Source organism: Pinus tabuliformis, chromosome 1_1 (genome assembly GCF_031772625.1).
Source record: "Pinus tabuliformis cultivar Carrire ecotype Pingquan chromosome 1_1, CPIR1, whole genome shotgun sequence".
Classification (NCBI taxonomy): domain Eukaryota; kingdom Viridiplantae; phylum Streptophyta; class Pinopsida; order Pinales; family Pinaceae; genus Pinus; species Pinus tabuliformis.
In genome coordinates this window covers 828,890,438-828,916,132 of record NC_142297.1, presented here as the reverse complement: position 1 = coordinate 828,916,132, position 25,695 = coordinate 828,890,438, and the positions used below count along the sequence as shown (strand labels likewise).

General features: G+C 36.5%; 1 non-coding gene across 1 annotated transcript; it reads right to left on the bottom strand.

The window, feature by feature from the left end:
- Nucleotides 1–11,016: 11,016 nt before the first annotated feature.
- Nucleotides 11,017–11,088, bottom strand: TRNAW-CCA (transfer RNA tryptophan (anticodon CCA)). Its single transcript has one exon. It is a non-coding gene; the product is annotated as a tRNA-Trp (tRNA).
- Nucleotides 11,089–25,695: the final 14,607 nt, after the last annotated feature.

Below are 25,695 nucleotides of genomic sequence, written 5' to 3'. Positions count from 1 at the left end.
GATCCAAAGCAGATCTTTATCAGATCAATAGAAGGCAGACATTGTTGTGTGCAGATCTGGGAAGGAATGAATGTTTTGGAGTTAAAAAAGGAGATCCAAATCAAACTGGGAACTCCAGTGACATACCAAAATCTGTTATTTTCAGGACTCTGCATGCAGGACCAGCACACACTCCAGCACTATGGAGTTGTTAAAGATTCAACCATCATCCTCAATCTGAGACTGCGAGGCGGGTGCAAAGGAACCAGTTCAAAAACCACAGGTTCCTTCCGAGATGCAGTCAAAGGAAAGGAACCATTACAACACAATCCAACACCCACATCAGAGCTTCCAGGCCCCTACATAGTGGAACAAAAGCCAGAATCACCCATGCTTATTGTATCGCTGCCGGAGGTAACAGATCTATACACAGATTTAATCCACAATGCTATTATATGCAGATTTAATGGTTATTGGCCCAAAGCGGATGCTCTGCATCAATGGGTTTTTACATCTTGGTCACCTAAATGTGAAATATATCTATGCCCTAAAGGTTTTTTCATAGTCAGATTTAGCACAGAACTGGAACGAGACAATATCATTAATCAGGGACCTTGGTTTTGGGGTAGTGCTGGCCTCTTTATCACCCCCTGGTTCCCGGATTTTGATGCCAATACCATGGTAGTTTCAACGATGCCAGTTTGGGTAAGGCTGCATAACCTCCCACTGCATTTTTGGCACCGAAAAGCTTTAACAGCCATTGGGAACTCCCTAGGAAAACATCTTAAAACAGATGAAGACAGAGCTATTCGAGGAATTTTCACATATGCCAGAATATGTGTTGAAGTGGATCTAAGTCAAGGACTCCCAGATCACATCACATTGAATTTTAATAATTCACTGTGGACGCAACAACTTGACTACGAGAACACGACATTCAGATGCCGCGGCTGCTTGCAGACAGGGCACCTTCAATATGCATGTCCACAGGCTAGCAAGGAGCCAAAAGGGAACAAGAAACAACAGAAAAAACCCAAAGGTTGGTAGCATACCGAACCACTGGAGGAAGAGGCACTGAACACAGAACCCACAGACGCACGTAGGAGACAGGAAAAAACACAGGAAGAGAGCACCGAGGGGCCCAATTTGGAGCCAGATCACTTGGTACGACAACAAGAATCACCGCTGGAAATAAGCGGCGCCAAACGAGCATATAGCTCCGAAGGATCAGAATCTGATAAAGAACAACCAATGTACACAGAGGAAAACCAACTTGCTATAATTGTTCCCACTCCCAACACTGGAGTCTGGCGCAAAGTAGAGAAGAAAAAAGGTAGGAAAACATAGGCCTGCTGGCACAACATTACCTTTCTGTTATTTCTGTTACCTTCCTGTCATTACAGGAACAACCATCCGCTATTTTGTGTTGTTTTTTACTGTTTGCTGCCTGTCATTACACAGGAACAACCATCTGCATATGCTTCAAGCATCTACAAAATGTAATTTTATCAATATGAATAAAATTACGACTTTTTTCTACGGGAAAAAAAATAAAAATAAATAAAGATCCAATATCTCAAAATATAATACTTTAACTCTTTACATGGTTAAATATATTTAAATTTAAAATTATGATTTTTTGGATGTTAAAAAAACCCAAAATTAAAATACCTCTTTTATATATTTATTTATATAAACATGTTAAAAATTATTTTCCAAATTAATTATTGAGCATTATGTTTTCAAGAAAGAAAGATTCAAATGAAATTGCCGTCAAGAAATTTGATTCTTTTAAAAACATAACGTAAGGAATTAATTTTCTTAATATTTGCAGCGTGGGGCATCTGCTCTCAATCATTTTAATATGTTCGTGTCTTTGCGTTTGCAGAGAAACCTGAACAAATAAACAGAAAATAACATTTTCCTTGGGTATGTAGGTGACATGGTTGAGCTCTCGCTTTGCATGCGAGAGGTACGGGTTCGATACACCATGACAACCAAACAACAAATATGTAGGAAGAGAGTAAGGCTAAATATTTGCAGGTTATGTGTTATAAGTATAATTTCTGATAGAAACATCGGTTAATGCCAATGGATGGGGGTACAATTACATAATATCTATATAAAAAAAATGTCCACCCGAAATCAGCGTGGACTGTTGGATCCACGAGGGGTAGATCAACGGGGGAGGTGCGGTCGTGCGGACCTGCCGTTTTTTATGGGTGGGGATGTATTATTTTTGAAATCCGACTTTATGTTGGATCCACGAGGGGTAGATCAACGGGGGAGGTGCGGTCGTGCGGACCTGCCGTTTTTTATGGGCGGGGATGTATTATTTTTGAAATCCGACTTTATGGGTTGCGGGTCAGGTTTGTGTATTTCCCGTGTAATCCTTATTTTTTGATAGAGTGAATGGTTCTGAGTTTTAAAGGCTTAAAGCCAATAACGCTTCTGATAGGTTATGTGGACCATTATTTGGTAAACGAAAGGAATTTTAGTTTACCCTGTAACATATGTAATGTACTTATTCGGTTAATAGAAAGATCCATTCTTACTTGACAAAAAAAATTACAATTATTTGATCAATTGTGTTTAGTGCATGTTCTACGCTATTGACACTATGATGATGAGATTTCAGAGGACAATAGGTTATTCATTAAAATAGATTGATTACTATTGACATTATGATGATGCTATTAATAGGTTATTTATTAAAATAGATTGATTAATTAATTGTTATGGGTTTGACATTCTTAATTGCATCTACGAGTCTTAGTCATCTGCATTTAGTTTCTGTGTGATTTTGAAGTCACACGACAAAACAATGGAAAACATTACAACCTCCATATTCCATTCATTTATCTCTAAAAACAATGCAAACATTACGAGTCCATCATTTCAGGGCTCGCTATTTCATTAGAGGCTCAAATTTAGAATATCGCAATTCATATGTATGTATATAATCTTTGATGCTATTTTACATCTCAATCATATAACCGTATTATTATTAAAAATATGTCTGGTTTGGACTTTGTAAAGGTCTAGTCAAATGCAATTTGTTTGTAGACAGATGGTTTGATTGCCCCATCAAATTCTCCTACAATAGCAAGCCAATTGTAGGTAGCGACTCTATGAGGCATTACATGGAAATGAAAAAAAAATTATCGATAAAATGTCAAACATAGGGCCTGCAAATATAAAAACCTTGAGCATGATAAGCCAATGCTCCAACTGTTCATCAAAATTTTGACTTTGCTTGATGCTCCAATAACTCTTTTTTTTCATCTTATGTTTGCAAATTATCTATGCTAACGAGTCTAAATTGGGTAAACCACATGAAATGTACAACTAAAATCCCAATTGCCAAAAGCCTAAATTATTTTGTGGGAATTAAATGAAGGGAGAAGGATGACTAATTTGCTAATAGGTTGCCCCCATAAACCAAGACCTCCTATCATTGTATTAGGGTGCATTTGATAGGCAGTTGTAGTACCCCTTTCTAATGATATGAATGACTTGAGGATACCAGAGTTTACAAAATCCCTTATATAAATAGACATTCTATCCAGAAGGATACTTCATTCTTATATCACCTTTATTTTTTCATATGGATGCCATTACATTAGGGTAATTTTTGTTTTCCTGTTTTGGACAAGAAAAATGGTTTATTATCATATATAGATATTATACTATCATATCACTACTTTTCCTAGTGGGTAGGTAGGTCTACGATTTTCATTTTTTGCTTCTTGAATTCTTCGATTGATTTCCTCCTTGCCCACTTCTATTTCCTTGCACTTTATATCCCACCAACTCTTTGTACTTGTTGCTAGCTCACCATATCTCCTTTCTTTCGTATTGGCATGGTGACACCGCTCAAACATTCTTTTTCTACAAAATTAAATGGAAAGGTTATGAATGTCGCGGATGACATTGTCAAAATGATGGAGAGGAGAATGTAAAAATCAAAAGAAAAGAAAAGAGAATAAGAAAGATATTCAAGAATTACAAGGTGTTGATTTTGTTATTTGTCTTTTTATTATTCTAAATTGTGTTTAGTTCCTTCCTTTCCAAGGATGTTTAAATATTCTTGCATTAGTATTTTTGTTTGAACTGACTTAATTTGATTTTTTTTAACATTAATATGATTGTTTCTTCTCAAAATTATTTTTTTGAAAACTTCAACTTAAAAACCACGCAATACTGGAAACCAAATTTTATCATAAAATACCAAATACAATTTTTGGGCAAAATACACTTATAATAAAGTGTCATTTAACCAAAATATAAAGAAAAAATGTAGTTTGTGCTATGACTTATGTGACATTGTAGACTCGCTGGTATGACAATTTGGAACATAATTGCACAATTTCAGGTGACAGTCAAAATAGTTTTCCAACATTTGAAAGGAACAACAAATTATGGAATTTGATATGTGGTATTGTGGGGTAGTTCAAGTTACTAAGAAACAAAAATAATTTCGAGTCTTCAAAGAATTTTAGAGTTTTTTTAATAAATAGTGGTTAACTGATGTTTAAAAACATATCAAATCTAAAACTAGATCCCATTAGGATATTGGGGAACTCCACTTATATGACCATCGACTCTAACAAGTTGTGGGGATGACAAGTCTATTGATGAGGTTATTTATTGAGTATACCAAAGATTCTATTAATAAGGCCACCAATAACTCCATCAAGGGGGCAACTCCACCAAAGTCAACAAGAGTGTTTTCTATTTTGATCATTATGATATTTTATAATGGTGTCTAATATAAATCCTATTTAAGATAATTGTTTATAATTAATATAAATTATTTCACAGTTATAAGTGTACAAATATTAAAGGAATTTATGCAATAGATTTATGTGTGTTTAATTTTACTATTCATCTCATTTTCTTTATATTTTTAGCATTTAATTTCTTTTTGAGGTTTATGATAGACCAACCATACCATTAATTCAAAATGAAAATTTAAATCCACGGACCATCTAAATACTTGGTTTCAAGAAAATAACGAGTAATTATAATTTTGAAACACCTTTTGAAACACAAAAAGCTATATTTATGACAATGAATATAGATACAAGGATAAGTGAGCCAATTCCCCCTTACATAACAATTTTATAAACCAATGTCATCTATTGTCAATGACCCTATTGACAGAACATGTTTAATCATTTTTTATTGTATATATAGTTGAGAAAAAGAATCATAAGAAATACAGAAACACTGCAAACTTATGACTTACATGATTTTCCATAATAAGGAGGCAGACAAAAAAAATGATTATAAACATATTTACTGCAATAGGAGAATCATCCTTGTCAACAATGAAATTATGTTTTATATCTTTGGAATGTATTGAGACTTCCACTTCATAGGTTCCATGAAAGCCTCTAAATTTAAATTGGCTTTGATGATTTGTATGACCCTTTACATTTGTTATATGTTCTTTCTTTCCCAATCAACAAGGTGAAGGTGTCCCTGCTCCTTGGACATGAGTTCTAAAAAAACCCACAACATAATACCTTCAACTTTTGGGTGCGCAAATGCTTCACGAAGCATAACCTCCAAGTAGTCCGCTCTCACAAATTCATTATTTGAGTAAACATCCATCTCTGTAAACTAGATGGGTAGCCCTAAAATAGACATTGCGTTCAAAGCAGTGTGTATAATGGAACCAAAAGGGTAAGTAATATGGCCCTATATCCCTATCCCCACAACTGGTGCACCTTGATCCATGATATGATTAATATACTTCTTTGGATCTGTCATTCAAGCCATCTTCTACATTGTAGCCATTAACAAACAAAGTTGTAGATGGGTTAAGTTGGTGAGCCATTTTGAACATATATGACCAGATATCCTTGCTTAATCTAGCTTGGTAGAATCATCCATGAAACATCTCATTGTTTACGTTGTAATGCTAGAATTTATCATGATACCTTGAAAGCGGATCAGAGATGTGTTTTTGGAACAATACACGTAGGTCATATTGATTCAATTTTTTGACCCATTGTTGCATAATGTTAATGCCTTCCCATAATATACAATGGCCTTTGGTACAGATACCATGGCATTTACAAAACTTAAGGAGCTCATCTAAATCCCTGTAATTATAGTTCTTCTTTCACAATTATATATTAATAAATTCAAATTATATTTTAATAAATTCAAATTATACTTTTTATTTTTAAGATTTAAAAGTATTTTAAACATATTTATTTAGATTTAAATGAATTATTAAACTAGGAATTGAACCAGTGATTTCACATCAAATTTGTAAGTTTGGTAAGACTACATCTTCATCACGAGTTAAATGAATTATTAAACCATGAATTGAACCAGTGACTTCACATTAAATTTGTAAGTTTGGTAGGACTACATCTTCATCATGTCCAGAAATTGAATCGGTGACTTCACATCAAAAATTGCCTTAACAAAATACCCGATCACCATCTATCCAAAACCCTATAGACAACTATTATAAATCTTCAAAATAGATTTTTTTTTTTTTTTTTAATTTATATTTGTTTTAATTCTAATATAATATTTTGAGTTATAAAAAAAATAGATATACTTTTAATATAATTATAATTTTTTAATTTAAATTAATTTTTTATATGTATAATTTCTAGAGAATAATTTTAAAATATATATATCTTTATAAATTTTAACTGTAAAATTATTATATAAAGATATTTCTTTATTCAAGAAATAAAAAATCTCATTTATTGAAGAAATAATTATAATTCCCTTTTTGTAATTATTTTCAATTACATTTCAGCTCATTTTGAAAAACGCTCATTTTGAAAAACACCCCCTTGGAATTTTTTGGCAAAGAATGAAACATAATCATCATTATCAAAATGGTTCTTATTAATTCATGACCACAAAGGAAAATTATTGTAAATATTTTTCAGAATTAGGAGATATAATATTGAATAACTAATTATGAATATTATTTTTTATTTTTTATAGATATTTGTTTAAATAGTAAACATTTGCACTCATTAATACATTTTAAAATTATAGTTATTAAGTATTTTGAAGTTATTAACCATTTACTTATAATTATCAGTTTTTTCCCATTTTAGTTTTAATGAAAAACATTTTATTATATACTGTATTAAAAGTAATCTAAAACTTTTAATATTAAAAAGATTCATGTAGTAAAATAGCTACATTTGTAATAATATATTTTAATATTAAAAAGATTCATGTAGTAAAATAGCTACATTTGTAATAATATATTTCTTTTAGATGAAAGTATTTCTGAATTTATCTTAAAATTAAATTTTATTCAAAATATGATTTACCTTAAAATTAAATTTTATTAGGAATATGTTGGTGAATAAAAGTTATTTTGTAAGGGAGAAAATTTGTTATAATATTTAGAATTGATGGTATAATATTTATTGATTTTTGTCTGTAAGATTTTATTTTGAGTGTTTTATGTAATTTCTTCATTTGTGTGTTATGGTCATTTTATTTTTTCCTTGTGATAAATATGTGAAATTTTTTGACATAATTGTATGGAAAATTTGAAGGATGGAAAATTATCTTTAAATTTAAAAATATTGGTGAATCTCACTAGCCCCTAATATGAAAACTATAAAATGTTTATTGATGTATTTGCAAAATGATTCAAATATATAACGATTATATATACCCTCTATATAATATTGGCAATTTTTAAGATAAAATAATTTTATATTGTAAAAAATAGACAAACCATTTTTATAAAAAAAATGAAAATTGACAAATCATTTTTTTGAAAAAATCATGGAAAATTAACCCACCTACAAATATTAGTACCTAAAAGTTTCTATGCATAATATTTTTATCAAATTTTTATTGATAAAAAATTAATTTATTAACCAAAAAAATCACCATTAGGGAAAATATAAAAACTTAAATAATTGTATGAGAGGTAGAAAAAATCCAAATTTCAACCCTAACCAAGAATATACACAATTTAGGTAGGCAAGAAATAAAGAAAACATTAGGTTCAGACATAAGGATCTGATGTGTGACAACATGATTCTCAGTAGTGTTTTTTTCGCCTAATTCCATTTCGTTTTGCAATGCTGAAATCATCCTATATGACTTTCTGATAGTTGAAATGTTTACATTGCAGGCCCCTCTCCAACAACCAGGGCTAAATATCTGAGCTGCCCTTTCCCACATTGCTAAGTACAAACACATTAATTTATGTTAATAAATTTCATGGGATATTAAAAACACATGTGAAATATAAAAACCGGATGGTTTATATTATTTTATAGCGCTGCTGCAACTCCAGCTAAGGCTGAGATATAGGACCACGACCATGGTTTGACTTCTTTGATATTGCATATTTAGTTCTCCCAGGCCGCCTAATAAAGAGAATTAGGACCAATGTAGGATTCTCTACTTTTAGGAATTTTTTAAAGTAAATTTCAATTTTTCTTTTCACACGTGTTTACATTTTTAGAGGTGTCATTTATACTCTGTAGTGTTGTAGTGTAGGAAGATATAAGCAATATAGCAAATCTTATTACCAATTTTAACCTCTAGAATTTTGGTGTTTAAAATGGTTTTACAAAGAATCTCACTCGGCCTCTGATTGGAATTGATTTGCAAAAAATCTCACACTTATACAAGATTTTCATTTTTTTTTAAAATTAACTTTTGCAACTTGATCTGAATTATTGTATTGTATTTTATTTTATTTTCACATTGGGAAATTTTAGATGTTTAATCACGAGAAAACATAATGTTTCATCGTCCTCGACCATTGTTTTTTCATAAAAAAAAAGTTCAATTTTGTTAACCACTATAGCATAGTTTGATTAGTATTTTTGTTTAAAGTTGGAGCGGAGTTAGGCAACCATATAAAGGGGAAAAATATAATGTCATGCAGATGATTACATATATTTTATTTTATAATTTTTAGATTTTATATTAGAATTTTTGAATATGGTTCTGATATTTATGTATAATTTTTAAATATTTGCTTGGTAATTTTTTTATTTTTAAGTTTTTTAAGAAAACCATTTAAAATTAAAAACTTTAAAAATAATTTATAATTTAGTATAGTTATTTCGCAATATAATTTAAGTAAGGTTTTGCATAAAAAAAATATGCAAATAAATATATTTATCAAGAATTACTTACTACTATTACTTATATTTTTTGAGCCTTTAATGCGAAAGTAAGATTGTAAATGTGAACACTTACTAGTGGTTAATACCTACCAGAATCGTGTGCTTGGGAAAACAATTAATTTATCCAATCCACATATCAATTTATTAGTTCTTGAGAGAGGTTTCGGCGAAAATCACATCATCATTCATTTGTCTATGCGTTTTGAACCAACAAGTGTGGTTCATCGTTAGGAGAAGTTCTTCTCAAAGCAAGACGATAAGATTTGATTTACATATTAGCCACTATTAATTTAACATTGACCAATGCAAAGTATAATATTTTATGCATTTTTTTAGAGTATAATTCTAAATTGAATTATAGACCCTAACTTGCCCTACAACACTTATTTTAAATAAATTATCAATTTTACATTCATAATGTTTACATATAATAAAAATTTAACCTCTACTGGTGTTCTCTTCCCCTCTTCCCATGATTAGGAGGTATGCTAGTGTGTGTATATATATATATATATATATTTCGCAAAATAATTTTCCAAATTGGAAACATTGTTCATTCTATTAAAAGACAAAGTACAAAAAGTGTAATTACAATGCTTGATGTATCCAAACAGAGATAATAGAAATGATCCATACATTAGAAAAACCTCAAGAAAGACACATGAGGTAGACTAATCACCACAAAAAAAAATTGAAATAGAAAATATACAGAGACAATAGGAAATAAAAACGAGACTAGGATACACTTATCATACACTTATTGACCTCCCTACAAGCAGAGCTAGGAACAAGATTTTAGAAAAACATTGCCCAACCAACTTATAACCATAATCAATATTGTTCAATAGAAGATTTAAGACATATAGTCCACTGAATCAACTACATGTCATTTGGAATGTGGAAGGAACCTTTCCTAATCAACTGGAGGCCCTTTTGCCCCTTAAAGATGATTTTTCCTTTCTCCTCTTACAAAGCTTTTTTGGATAGCAAGTCAGTTTGGCTATTCCATTCTCTTAGGATGTGATGAAAAGTCAAAGATTGAAAGAGACCTTTTAGATGAAGGATGTGATTCAACCAATAAGTTAAGAAGAGAAAACGACCCTTTCTCGACAACCAATCCACCACACCACACATTTAGAATCCCCATAGATGTGGATTGAGGAAATTATCAAGGAAGCCGCCACAAAAAGAAAGGCCCAAGCAGCTGTCACTTCAACCTTAGTATTTGAACCTACTCTAGTGTTTAAACAGATATAAAAAAAGGTGTTATCCCGAAGGAAGATGTTTACACCACCTCCACAGACCCAGCGTGATATGCACCATCAAAGAAGCCAACATGTGCAAAAATGATCCATTAGGGAAAACAGACCGGACCGAAAATATTTTTCCATCTGCTAGAATGGTTATGGTTCCAATTCAAGCAGAAGATTCCACACATATGGAGCTGGTAGACAAGTTAAGAAGACATAGAGCTGACTGGGGGGACTGTGCAATTAAAGGGAAAGTTCCTAGTCTTACCTATATCCCGTTCCCGACCTTCCAGCGCATCCACCTTCGGATCCAACCGACCGTATTCAACAATTCCTGATCATGCAGGTATTTGTCCAAAAGTACAATTAAATCATTCCTGTCCAAAATTACAATTCCTGATCCTGCAGGTATTTGTCCAAAAGCACAAGAGCACAATTAAATCATTCCTGTCCAAGAGCACAATTCCTGATCATGCAGGTATTTGTCCAAAAGTACAATTAAATCATTCCTGTCCAAGAGCACAATTCCTGATCATGCAGGTATTTGTCTAAAACATGCAATTAAATCATTCCTGTCCAAAAGTTGACCCAAAGAATCTAGCCCATATCCAAAACTCTGCAATTTCGAGTAAAAATGAACCCGACGTGAATCGAACACGCAACCTTCTGATCTGGAGTCAGACGCGCTACCATTGCGCCACGGATCCCTGTCGTTCATTTACATTTTCTAATTTAACTTTGAAATGTTCTGTACGCTCCTGGCTGTCAACATAGTGACGCTTCATTTAATACAGACATGGTGATGTGTAGCTTCATTTATTGTTAACCACTGTGACGGAAGACTCATAAAATGATGAAATCAACGACCATGTAGGAATTCGACGATTTGGACAAATTCCCTTTACCCATTTCCAAATTTTTTAAAAAGATTGCCCAGTCTTTCACTGATATTTAATCATTTGTGACCGGAGATTTGCGCGTTAAATTCCATTACGTACTGATAATTATAATGAAAAACCTTGTTTAATGATGCCACACCTTAGTATAGAAAGTGAAATTTTCAAAGGGATTTAACATGACGAGAATTTTTATAAATCTAGGTTGCAGTGGTTAAGTTTCAAGATTTTGGGTGTTCTTAGGGTTTTTGATGGCATTGAATCCATTTCTATCATCAAAAACATGATTTAAGCATTTCTCCTGCCAATTTTTTTGTAAAAAAATTGCCAAATTTTGGCCATTTGATCAAATTTTGTAACAAGTGAATATGTTGCAAAAATTGACACAACATGTTTTGTGTCAGGGCCTCGAGTTGGCACCAAGGCCAGCGAGCGCCCATGATGGGTTGGGCTCACTTAGGAGAGTCGAAAAACCGAAGTTGGACCGAGTTGGGCAAAAGCGCACGATGAGCGCACTCGCACAAAAGTAGGGTGCCCACCTATGCGATGAGGGCGACTTAGCAAAGAGCACATGCGTTGGAGGGCGAGTTGAGAGGTGCAAACATGTTATATTGGAGGGCGCCCACACAACTCGGGCAAGGAGTGCGCGCCGCAAACTTATAGCGACCGACTTATGGACCCATGCCCACGGGCTCCCCTGGGTGCTAAGGCAGTGCAACACGATGGTAAGGAGTAAGGGGAAAAATGTGTGCGACGCGACGAGTGAGTGCGACAGGTGGAACGAGTGGTAACGACGTGGAGTGGACAACAAGCAAACGACGGGCGAGGAGGTAGCGTGCGACTTGAGGGAGTGACCAACATAGGTGATGTGACCAACAAGGAAGGCAAGTGCCCAGGCAGGGCGCCCCCGCCCGACAAGGGGCGCCCACTCGCCCATGGGCCAGTCAGCTCGGGGTGCACCCAACCATGGAAGGGTGTCTAACAGCAAAATATGGGTCGACTCAAATGTTGATGGGGGCGTCATCCCATGAAACAGATAATGGTTGAACGCATATAAGTAGATGTGAAGAATTCGACCAAAGCAGAGGAAGAAAGTCGACAAAGTATATCGCAAAATAGGTCGGGTTACGATATCACAGATTGGGAAAAGTTGCGGTATCGCAGAACATGAAGTCTATAATATCGCAAAAAAGCAAAAGTTCGTTCAAGGGAAAAAGGACGCAACAAGAGGGCCTAGGAAAGGTGGGGCTTGCCCTGCGAAGCAGTATGTCTGGGCAGAGTTTGTTGGTCTTTGTTCTGGGCCAAAATTTTTGGGGTTTCTGGGCAGGTCGATGTGCAGGCAAACTTGGCAGAATGCACAAGTAGAACGTGCAACAGACTTGGGAAGGACAATGCGAACATGAGTTTCACGATTTTGTAAACAGGGTAGACGAGTTGCTGGTTTGGTCAAGCCGATTGCCATGCCTTTGTAACTTGTAAACTATACTTGTATTATATTGCAGAAGTTTGATAATAACAGTTGGGGTGAACTACTTTGGGGAGTTCCCCCCTCCCATATATATTGTTGTTTATGATTGTTGTTTACGATATTGCACATTATTGAATATCACAGAATTGAATGATTGAATATAAATGAAGTAAAATAAATTGGATTTCATTGCAGAATTAAAGAAGTGAACACTTAATGAAAAATTGACTAGTGTTTTAGAGAGGTGTAGTCTGAAAGCTTAAGTAGTGTTGAAACGAAAAAGTTAGTCGGTGTCGCACAAGTCATCGATGGGTCGGGTTGGGCAGTTGCCCAAGATGTTGGGGTCATGACAGATGGTGTTAGAGCTTGGTTCGAGTAAGACTGAGCTAATTCGAAGTGTTGAAGTTTAGCAGTGGCAGAGGCACGTCAAGGTCAGGGCAGCGCTGAACGAATTGAGTACTTGAAGGCACAACTACCATGAGAAGTTGGGTGAACATGACAAAGTGTAAGGGTTGATTGTGGTCGCAATGCAACATGTTTTGTGATAGTTTTATAGTGGCATAGACTTGGGGTCAAGGGCTGAGTTAGATGATAAATGATGGAAGAATGGCAAGAGCGTCGTGAAAACATTTTGTAAACCTTCTATAGGTTGAAATGTTTGAAGGAATATAAACCAAGGATTCAGGCTTAACTTAAAGTCTTGGAGGATGAAGTTAAAGGAGAGCTTCTTCAACTTGGATGGACAGTTGAGTAGGTTGAAGTTGTTGATTGTGACGAGGAAGAAGAAGTTGTGATATGTGAAGAAGAATGTGTTGCAAGTATCTCAGTGAAAGAGGAGCAACTTGGTGCGATGAAGCTTGCCCAAGTTGAACTAGATTCGTGCACAATGCAGACATTGAAGGAAGGAGGCACTCACATGGAGAGACCTCATATATCCGTAAGTATTGTTGTAACTTGTGAAGATGGGCCATATGCAAAAATGGGCAAAGGGAGTATGTGTTTTCCGATAAGATGGGCAAACTTTCCTTGGAAGTTTGCAATGAGTCCTTGTGCAGTTGGGAAACAAGGAACATTGGTTATTACAGGACTTGTTGGGGCAGTTTGCTACCTTAGGGCGGAAGGCGAAAACGCCTGTGACAAGGATGGAATGTAATGAAATTTGCGATGGGTGAGTCATGCTTAGTGGAACAAAGAATTGGCTAAGTGCCCGACACGAATCATGGATAGAACGAAGGAAGGGCACACTAAATTGAAGTGAAGGAAGGGTGGAATGTAATGAACTTTGCGATGGGCGAGTCATGCTTAGTGGAACGAAGAATTGGCTAAGTGCCCGACATGAATCATGGATAGAACGAAGGAAGGGCACACTAAACTGAAGTGAAGGAAACATACTTGGGTGGACTTCTTCATTGTAGTTTCGTTGAGGCCAAGAGGCAGTCTTGGGTAAACCTTTAGTGGGGGAGACAATGATGAAGGAAGGAACCTGTGATAATGATATGAGGGTAGAGTTACCGAGGGCGTGAACCTTAATGAAAGGAAGGATGTGATGATTGAAGTTGCATTGGGTTTGCTAAAGTGGACGATTTGGGAAACCAAAGTCATGGGAATCAAGTTGAAGAAGAAGGGTGCATGGTAGACTTGGTGCAGAGGCATCAAACGAGAGCACTTGTAGAGATGTCGTATGTTGGCATCAATGAAAAGTTCCAAAGAAAGGATGTTGAGTAGGATGGACTTGCCGATGCAACATGACGATATTTGGCATATGGATCGATGGGGATGTTGGGCACATTTGAACAGTAAGGCCATGGTCATTTTTGAAGGAAGTCATGGGAAACCTATGAGATAATTCATGCGACGAAGAAGGAAGAGGCAACTTGCGATGACAATTATGACCAAGACAAGTGTGCCTACCTTATGTATTAGATGAAGACGGTTCATGGGAGCTTATGACGACTTGAAGAAATTGCAGTCGATGAAGACTTCATGCTATAATGGTCTTTGAGTATATAGTTTGTTGAGGAGTTGAGTTTAGTTTTCACTTGAATTTGATGCGGTATGGAACCGATACCTTGGGCACAATGTGGGATGTGTTCATGATGGGTGACTTGATAGATGTGATAGAGGCGAGACACCTTGGAGTTGGATGATGGTTGCAGCGATGGAGGCACCTTGGTGGGAGCACTTAGGCATGGGTTGAGTTGATGAGACTTAGCCATTTTTATTAACATGGAGGTTATTGGTCTATGACCATGGGCGACACATGGATGAGGCAATGAGGCAGGTGGAGATTGGCCCCTTTTGACAACATTGATGTGTAGCATATCATAGATGAGATGGAGTTTTCTTCATGGACCTAGATATGGCATGATGAACATTGATTGAAAGATTGATTCTTAGAGATGGGGAGAGTTCTTGATCGAGTTGAAGATGTGACAAAATGTTGTAGAAACGACCGATGAATGCATGAGGAGGTGCAGTCTCATGGTTTTAACGTGATGGTTGGCCTGATCACTCGACTAGTTGAAGACATGGGGGACATCAATGTGCCAAGATATGTTGGATTTGAGTTGGAGTATGGCAACAACAATTCACATGATGATGAAATATGGTGGATTGGTGCGATTGTTGTAGCGATACCATGCAGCCGAGTTGGAGGGAGAAACCTTCCATGAGTTGAGGCAACATGGAGGATTGTGACGAGTTGTGGTTGATGACCGTGAATTGAGGAGTCTTACCCACATAAAGTCATGAGCCTTGATGGAGGTTCATGTGATGAAGGCAAGGAGTTCATGCAGTAGGGACAAATGATGTTGGAGTTGGTAGCACTTTGTGACATTTAGTCTTGGCGATGGAGTTTTTTGCGATGGTGTTGTCGAGGGCGACAACCTTTTTAGAGTGGGGGAGGATGTCAAGGCCTTGATTTGGCACCAAGACTAATGGGCGCCCATGACGGGCCACACTCACTTAGGAAAGTTGAAAAATTGAAGTTGGATGGGGTTGGGCAAAAGTGCATGGCGAGCGCACCTGCACAAAGGTAAGGTGCCTACCTATGCGGTGAGGGTGACTTTGTGGTGACTTGGAAAAGAGTGTGTACATTGGACGGTGAGTTGAGAGGTGCAGACATGTTATAGTGGAGGGCATCCACACAACTCAGGAAAGAAGCATGCGTCACAAGCTTAAAGCGACTGAATTGTGGACCAGTGCCCATGGGCGTGCCCACACGAAGAAGTGCCCGGGCGCTAAGGAAGTGCGACGTGGAGGCAAGGCATAGTGAGCAGAATGTGTGCGACGCGACGAGCAGGTTTGACAGGTGGAACAAGCGGTAACGACGTGGAGTGGATGAAAAACAAATGAAGTATGATGAAGTAGCATGTGACTTAAGGGAGCGACCAACGTGAGTGATAAGGAAGTCGAGTGCCCAGGCAGGGGCACGCCTCCCCGGCAAGGGGTTCCCACTTTCCCGTGGGAAGGTCGGCTTGGGGTGCACCCAACCATGGAAGGGCGTCCAACAACAAAGTATGGGTTAGCTCAAATGTTGAAGGGGCGTCAGCCCATGACAAGGATGATGGTTGAACGCATATAAGTAAAAGTGAAGATTTTAGCCCAAGGAGGGGAAGAAAGCCTACAAAGTATGTCGCAGAGTAGGTTGAGTTGCGATATCACAGGCTAGACAGAGTTGCGATATCACAAAATGTGAAGTATGCAATATTCCAAAAAAGAAAAAGTTCATTCAAGGGAAAAAGGACGTAGTAAGAGGGCGCATACAAGGTGGGGCTTGCCCTACGAACCAATACATTTGGGAAGAGTTTGTTGGTCTTTGTTCTGGGCCAAATTTTGTGGTTTTCTGGGCAGGTCGACATTTAGGAAGACTTGGCAGAACGCGTAGGCAAAATGTGTAGCAGAATTGGGTAGGACAGTGTAGACAAGAGTTGCATGATTTTGTAAACATGGTGTATTAGTTCCTGGTTTGGGCTAGACAACTACCACACCTTTGTAACTTGTAAATTCTACTTGTATTATATTGTAGAAGTTTGATAATAACAGTTGGGGTGAACCACTTTGGGGAGTTTCCCCCTCCCATATATATTATTATTTATGACTGTTGTTTACGATATCGTACAATGTTGAATATCACAGAATTGAATGATTGAATATGAATGAAAGTAAATTGAATCTTGCTACATAATTAAAGAAGTGAACACTTAACGAAAAATTTACTAAGTATTGTAGAGAGGCATAGTCTGAAAACTTAAGTAGTGTTGAAACAAAAAAGTTAGTCAGTGCCACACAATTTGTCAATGGGTCGGGTTAGGCAATCACCCAAGATGTTGGGATCATGACACCCCACATCTCAAATATTAAAAAATAAGCAACCTAGGTATTCATAATCCATTTTATTTTTCTATACTCTGGCCAAAACCATTATAGTAGTACTTTCTACTAACCTTTGTTTTAGAAAGCTTGTAAAAGAATGGCGGCCCCAGTGGGATCTGGCCCAATATTCATATCCTTAGCTATGGGCTTATGAGTAGGGGTCTTATCCATCTCAACAATTGTTGATTTCAATTTTTTAACTTTTGGGTTCTTTTCACCCTTTCCATGTTATCTATATATTGTAGGTTATGGGAAACCTACAAGATAGATTTGAGATAAAGTTCAACAACTGCAAATCTCTATTTTAGCCAATACAAGTCTTGTTAATTAAAAATGTATCAGGTTAACTCAAATTCTGTGAGGAAAAGTGCATTGGGTTAGCATAAAAATAGGGGAAGCTACATCGTCAACACATAATTCCAAACATATATTTACATGGTCAAATGTTTTTTTGTTTTGTTTTTGTTTGTTTGTTTGTTTGTTTTTTTTTGTCTTTTTTTTTTCTCAGAAGTGGGTGTGTTGTTTAGTGTCATTAGTCTCTCTTAAAATAAAGCCTTAGTAGACTTAGTCCCTTAGTCCCTTACTATTTTAGATCCCAAGGGGTTTTTGGGACTTTTTAAATTGTATATCCTTTACAAATGTTTGTTGTTTGTTTACTACTATCAACTTTAGGAGAAATTTGTAGGATTTAATTAATTTAAAAGTTATACCTCTTACATTTAGGACTTGGATAAAGAAAGGATCCTTATGAATGTCTAATATTCATCCACCAATCAATATGCTTTGAAAAACCCTTTATTTTTAGATTTTCTAGCCTCATTTTGATTCTTTTTTTAGCCCAAGACCGTGTGTATTTGTTGTAATAGGAAGTTTTTTATTCCATAAAGATAAAGCTTACAAGCAAAATAAAATATTTACCTCATTTTTGAAGTGTTTTACTCACCAAATTAACCTTTTTTTTGGACCTCGTAGATTTCTTGAAACTTCTATATTAGAGTAGACTACCTTTCATGATTTGATTTATTATGTAACAAGCCTTCTTGAATATTAAAAGTCATTTAGAATAGGAACAAATCTCTTCATTTCAATTCCTCTTCTTTGTCTACTTGCTTGTTACTTAGATATTTATTTGTGAAGTATTGTTTATGTTTTAATTCCAATTGATCACACCACACATGCACCCCACTCACACCAATAAAATAACACTTGGTTCATGACCCCGAGCTAAGCCTTTAAAAATCAACTCTAATTAAACCGACATATTAAGCCCCCTTAGGAAATACAATTTTCTTTTTTATTAAGGTAAGACCTTGGGGATATGCATCCAAATAACTCCCTATTATAGGTGCTACAAAATCCCTCCTCAATTCCTCTAAGTGCCTCAAATTTCAATAAGAATTCCTCTTGAACATGTCAAAGAGCAAGTTTCCACCAAATGAGCTCCTAAATATTTGGACAAAACATAACTCCTATGAACTCCCAATTATCTAGTTATGTGAATCTTGCCATATTTTTGGGTGGTAAGGTGTAACAACCTCGGGTTAAAAGTTGATGTAATAAAGTTATTAAAGGAAAAATAAGACCAAGGTCATGGGACACATATTCCAAGCTGAATGTTGGGAAAAACATCCTAGTGGGTTCTCATTTGGTTTATTATGGTTAAGGGAAATGGGCAAAGACAATGGAAAAGGCTTTGAAAAGGAAAAGAGACAATAATTGGCATTTTATTTATGAAAGTAATGGAAAATAGGAGAAAAGGAAGGTGAAAGGTCACAGGTTGCATGTGAGGAGGAAATTGAAAGAAAATAATGGAAATTGAAGAAAATAGAGACCTCATAAATAAAAAATCTTATGAGGATAAGTTCATAGCTTTTGTCAATTCAGTTTTAAAGCTCTTTCTCTATTCTCTCTATTCTTTCATTCTCTTGCACACTTAGAGAATTCTTGGAGCACTCTAGCATTGGAGAAAGGAAGGAAAAGGAAGGAAAAGGAAACAAAGGGAAGCAAAGATCAAGCAAGGAAGTTTAGGATCAAACAACTACAACGGGGTTACTTGCAGGTATCGAGTTGCATGTATGATTTCCTTGCTAGTTTGGAATGCATGGTACATGCATGTGTTTATTTGGTTCTCTTTCTATAATTGACATGTGTTTTTCTAGGTGTGACAGTGGTTTCAACCTTACCTTGCCATTTCTGGATAACCATGATGTGATGAGGTTCTTTCATTTGTGAAGCTGGATTGCCAGATGGTTTTGGAATTGGGTGACATGGTCTCAGGAAAAGTCCCAAGGGCCTAGGAATCCCTTGACTAGTAATGGCGGGATACATGGTAAAGCCTAAGGGTGGAGATGAGGAAATTCCTCAAGGTAATGGTGAAGAAATCCAAAGGCATCCATGCTTGTTTAGGCTTAATGATCCCTTGACCAATTTTGGTGGGATTGTAGTAAATCCTGCTGGTAGTGTATATTTATTTGTTTGGGCCTAGGAATCCCTTGATCGATAATGGCAGGATACATGATAAATCCTAGTTGTATAGATGAGGGTTTCAAGCCTAGAAATTCCTTGACTGATAATGGAGGGATACACGATAAAGCTCGAGGAATCTTAGGTTTTTTTTGTGAGTCCCACATTCAAGCTTGGAATATGGCATGGGGGTGATTGGATGAAATAAATATTTGGCTTAGCCCAATCTATGGTTGGGTGGTATGTGGAAGTCCCTAACTTGGTTGGATTTTTCATATGTTAATAAGAGCTCTTTTCCTCTTGTATTTCATGAGTATTTACACTTGTTATTATGTGGCTTTGATGGTTGTTCTATCATTGTTATTATTATGGTTACATGCTTGTTATAAGCATGGCTTTATGATAGAATTTACGTATGGCTCTCATCATGCTTTGATTAGTAAATTATGGTTAATGAGTGCATGACCTAATAGATGATAATGCAACTATTGAGAGAAAGCATAAAACCTTCCTCGTGATTCTTAGATAAGTATGAGACCCCAATGTTCAATTATGTAGTCATGGCCTGTAGACTACATGTTCATTATGTGTTTGAGGAAATTTAGGTCATGGTTAGGATGGTTTAGGTTAATTCCTTGATCAATATTTGAATTAAAGGCTGTTAGGTCCCTATACTACTAGTGTAACCCCTTATTGTTATTAGTACAACCCCCTTATTATATTGTTGTGCCCATGTTGTCTCCATGTTGTTATTATTGTGCCCTTACATTATTATTGTTATGTCAGCTCTGATTATATTATGACCCCTTAGACTCCTATATATAGAAAGGAGGTCTTGTCATTTGTATCATCCAAGAATTGTTCATTTGTGTAATGTAAAGGAGGTTGCCCCCTCGAAGAGGCTGAATTCTAAGACGTTTATCTCTCTTTTCTATCTTTTTGTGAGCTGGTTCCATAACATTTGGTATCAAAGTTGTGGATTCTAGGGTTTCGCTGCTCCAAACAGGTCACCGTGGCATTTTCGCTATAACTGTTTGCTACGAAGTTTCAGAAGAAAAAAAACCATTTGAGATGAAATCAGTCTGAACCTCACGTCCGAATTTGAGATCTTTTCTCGCTATATTTTCGGATATATGATCTGAGGAACTTAGGGTTTTTGCAGACTCCCAAATTACATCCTAAACAGGTGACCTTGGGAAAATCGTCATAACTTTCTCTTTGAGCATCAGATTGAAATTTCGTAAGAAGGTAAAATAGAGGACAGACTGTATTTTGTTTGAGTGTAATTTTTAGCACCTAATGTGGAAACAGTGACACTCGGAAAGTCATACAATTTCACTCTACTGAACTAGTTTATAATTAGGTCATCGCGGGAGATTGGGAATAAATATTTCTTCGGGAATCCAATTGAGATCAGACTTACAGAGTTAGAGAGAGGACTCAAAGGTCTATTACAAGCCGAAATTTTAGAACTTAAAGATCCGAAATTACAGAGTTACAGTTGTTTCAAGGTAGAGCTCCTAAAATCAAGAAAAAGTGAGATGAGGAAGTTTGATGGCAAGTATTCAGTAAATTGGATACTACAGATGGAGAAATAATTTGATCTACATGGTGTGCCATTGTTACAAAAGGTATGTATTGCATCAAATTATTTAGAACCAAATCAATTTTTATTGTATAAAGAACTTTATTCTCGTAAACGACTTGACATGTGGTCGATTTTCACGGAGGAAATCATAGCACATTATGAGGATACCAAGAGCAACACCTTCTTTAGCCAATTGATAAATCTCAAATAAAAGGGTTCAATGGTAGAGCACATTGAGGACTTTCAAAAATTGAATATAAGGGTAAATGATATTCTAGAGAAGCAAAAGATAAATAGTTTTATCTATGCCATGGAAACTGATATCAATGGTATGAAAGCATATTGGAAGAAAGGCACGGAAGATTTGAAGAAAGAAATGGAAGGTCTGAAGGATGGGGGGACAAAGCTGATACAAGAAAGGCCTCCTAATAACGAAAAGGATCAAGAAACATCAAAAGAAGAGCATATACACTAGGAACCAACACTACATATAGAACAAATGAATCCGACCATATCTTGTATTGCAATGGCAGGAATTACCACTCCTCAAACTCTTAATATAGAAGGACATATCAAGAAGAATAAGGTTCAAGCAGTGAAATATCAGGAAGAAAAGTATCAAGAAACATCAAAAGTAAAGGATACTCACCAAGAACCAACCCCAGAAAAAGAGAAATGAATCCAACCATATCTTGTAATGCATTGGTCGGAATTACCACTCCTCAAACTATAAAGATAGAAGGACATATCAAGAAGAGAAAGGGAATAGTGTTGATTGATTCAGGTAGAACCCATAATTTTATTCATTATAAGATAGCCAAGGAATTGAATTTCTTCCTATATCCAACACCAGAGTGTCAAGTGACGGTTGTAAGTGGAGGAACCATAAATTGGAAAGTGACATAATATCAAGCTATCCATGGGAGAATATGTATTGAATAGCCCAATGCTTTCCATTCCAATGGGTGGTACTGATGTTGTACTAGGAGTCCAATGGCTACAATCCTTGGGTACAACAGATTTTAATTTTCAAGAACTTTTCATGAAATTTTCTTTGCAAGGAAAGGAAGTTGAATTAAGGGGCATCACAGGGAAACCAAGAAAGATAATCAGCTCTAACGGAATGGCAAAGCTTCTAAAGAAAGAACAACGAGGCGTAATTGCACAATTATGTTCGCTAATGGTTCCCACATCGAAATCATCTATTTATCCAGATCGCCAGAAAGTCTTGGACAATCATTCCAAGGTATTTGAGACTCCTAAAGGTCTCCCACATATTCGTGATCATGATCATGCTATTTATTTGATTCTAGGAAGTGTTCCTCCAAACATCAGGTCTTATAGATATCCATATGCCCAAAGGAGTGAAATTGAACATATGGTTGTAGAAATGGTAGAGGTTGGTATAATTATCCAACCGAATTTGATAAACTAAGCAAGGGATGAATGGAATAATGGTGAAGCAGGGTGGGAACTAATTCAAAAGTTTCCAAAGATCCTAGTTCCAACAATATTGCCAAAACTTGACAAGGAAGGAAAAATCATATTGGAACCTGAAGCATTCATAGAACTGAGAAGTAGACAGCTATAAAATCGATCAATTTCAAAGTATCTCATCAAGTGGAAGAACTTACCCGCTGAAGATTCCATAGGGAAGGATGGTAATTTTACACAAAAGCATTAATAACTACTCAAGCATTGAGGACAACAATTTTTGAAGGAGAGGGGCATGTTAGGTCCCTATACTACTAGTGTAACCCCTTATTGTTATTAGTACAACCCCCTTATTATATTGTTGTGCCCATGTAGTCCCCATATTGTTATTATTGTGCCCCATAGAATCCCACTATTGTTATTATTGTGCCCTTACATTATTATTGTTATCTCGGCTCTGATTATATTATTACCCCTTAGACTCCTATATATAGAAAGGAGGTCTTGTCATTTGTATCATCCAAGAATTGTTCATTTGTGTAATGTAAAGGAGGTTTCCCCCTTGAAGAGGCTGAATTATAAGGCATTTATCTCTCTTTTCTATCTTTTTGTGAGCTGGTTCCATAACAAAGGCTTTGTTTTTCTGTTATTTATCATTGTTGAGAGTTTCATTAAGTTCTGGACAGAGGCTTGGGTCCTAGCCTTGAAAAAATGGCTCAGATCTCGAGGTCGCTAGCACAAAATAGAGCAATTTAGTCTATAGTTGTTGGGAAGCATGCTCATGGGAGCGGCTGGAGGCTTACAGTCATTGGATTGCCTTATCATGAGAGTGACTAGTAGTCTAGATCATTAAAAAGTCAAGTTAACTTAGGGGTCAGGCACCTGGAGTGGTTGGTTAGCTCTTGTCGGTCCTGTAGTTCCTGAGGGTGGTCAGTAAAGTTTTGGTTTCTCAATTACACTTCCTTAAATATACTTAAGGAGTTGAGTCATATCATAGAAACTCTTCATCACAAATTTACCCTTGTGGACCGATAAGCTTGGGTAAGTGTGGGAGGAGGGTGTTACACAAAGAAGAAGAACTATGAATTTTATAGATTAATGGAAGTTCCAGAAGTAGCCATGAAAGATTCAAGAATTTTCTTGAAATTTGTAATTTTTTTTACTAAAGGGTGTCATTAAAAAATTATTGATGTAAGGATGTCAAATCATTTCCATGAGTTTCAATGCCTTGGATTTTGTTAGTGGCCAAAGCATATTTCATAGCACACCCTAGAGCCTTAGCCATTAGGAACAAAAAAAATGAGAGAGATTTTCCTTGTTTAATTCCCCTAGAAGGGATGAAGGCGGAAGAATGAGAGCCATAAATAGGGAATGAGAAGAAATATTTTGAGACAAGGGAAAGGACCTAGTGAATGCTTTTTAATCAAATCCAAAGGTAGAGTGATTCGAGTTGACTCAACTCTCGGATTTAACCAAGATCTTTTACTTTCGTGATGTGATTAAAGAAGAAGGAACATGAAAATCATTAGCAAATAAAATAACAAGATGTTGATAACGTAGTTCGTCCAGGAGGGACTACGTCTCCGGGCCCCGGTGTTAAGATGGCGTAGGCTGCTACATCAAGTGTTGTCAATAGTGATGATGTACATAAGAGGTGATGTCTCTATCATACAAGGAAAATGCCCTCACGGAGGAGTGGCTGCAAGAGACGTTCCGCTATAGGAACTCTCATTCAAAAAATGACTCCTATCAATATGACCTAACCTCATGCATGATGATGATGAGCATCCAACCAACATGGCATAAAAGGGATCTCAATGCAAAAATACATGGTGACAACATGAGTATCCCATCAACATAACAACAAAGGGATCTCAGACAAAACATGATGAATAATGACAACAAGTACATCTCACGGATGATTCTGCGTCATATCAAGCAGGAATCATGAAACAAGTAAGAAAACAAGATCCCACATCAAACATCAAACAGAGATCTGTGCAACACAATGCATAGCAAAAAGAAGTACATGAACACACTGCATATACCTCACATCCAAGGGCCATCTGAAGAAGAGGATGTCAAACTATTGAAGCTGTCCATACCATCAATCTCGCGACATCGAATCTCATGGAAGGACTGCTCGCACATGAACGCGGACACCTGCACTTCACTTTGGAAAGTTGCCAAAAAATAGAATGATCAAATGGGAAATCTGAATGCACCATTATATTTTTGGCGTTGAATAGTGCAAAATCGACTGTCAAATTTCTGAATTCTGAGAAAGTGAAAATCTGGGGCTTAAGGAGTCTTTTAGATTCCCCCTAGATTCCTCAAAGATTTCCTCCTCCGGGTCCTCTGCAAATTGGCTACTCATATCAAGAAATTGACTGCGCCATCAGGTTCGTGTCACCGAGAGGTGTAGGATTGACATAAAGTTTTTCCAATTTGGACACTGCAAAAATTCCACCCTCAGAATTTTGCTCAATCATGGTTCCGCCTGCCCTTTTACAGGGTCATGGTTCCACCTGCAAAACAATTAAAAAATATTTTTTCTCGATTTCTGTGCACGCTCCTGGTTCCTCCATGCTTGGGTGCACTAGGCAAATGTTGGGTTTATATAAGATTTTATGGGCGAGATTTTTCAAAAATGTCGTTTGGCATTGTGGTTAAAAATCCCGAATTTAAATGAGGAGGTCAGGTGGTCAAACCCCGACCCCTCCATATTTACCCATATTTTTTTTTAAATTGTATTTATTTTGTTTTGGGGGTCGGGTCTGCATTGGGTGGCCTGCCCCCATAACCTCTGCAACATTTATTGGGTCGTTGTATTAAATGGGGGGCATATATTAATGTGGTGCGTTGTTTGTTGGGTTTGGTGGTTCATGGGGCCGCTTGGTGGTGGTTGGCTCACATGGGCCAGGTAGGTTCAATCCCTGCCGACCCCGCATTAAACACATGGCATATGGTTAAGGGTTTGGGGGTGTGGGTCGGGTCCACCGGAGGTGGCCCGCCCACCCCATGTAACATTATGGTTAACACATAGTTGGAGGAGGGTTTGGCGGGGTCATGACCACCAACCCAACATTTA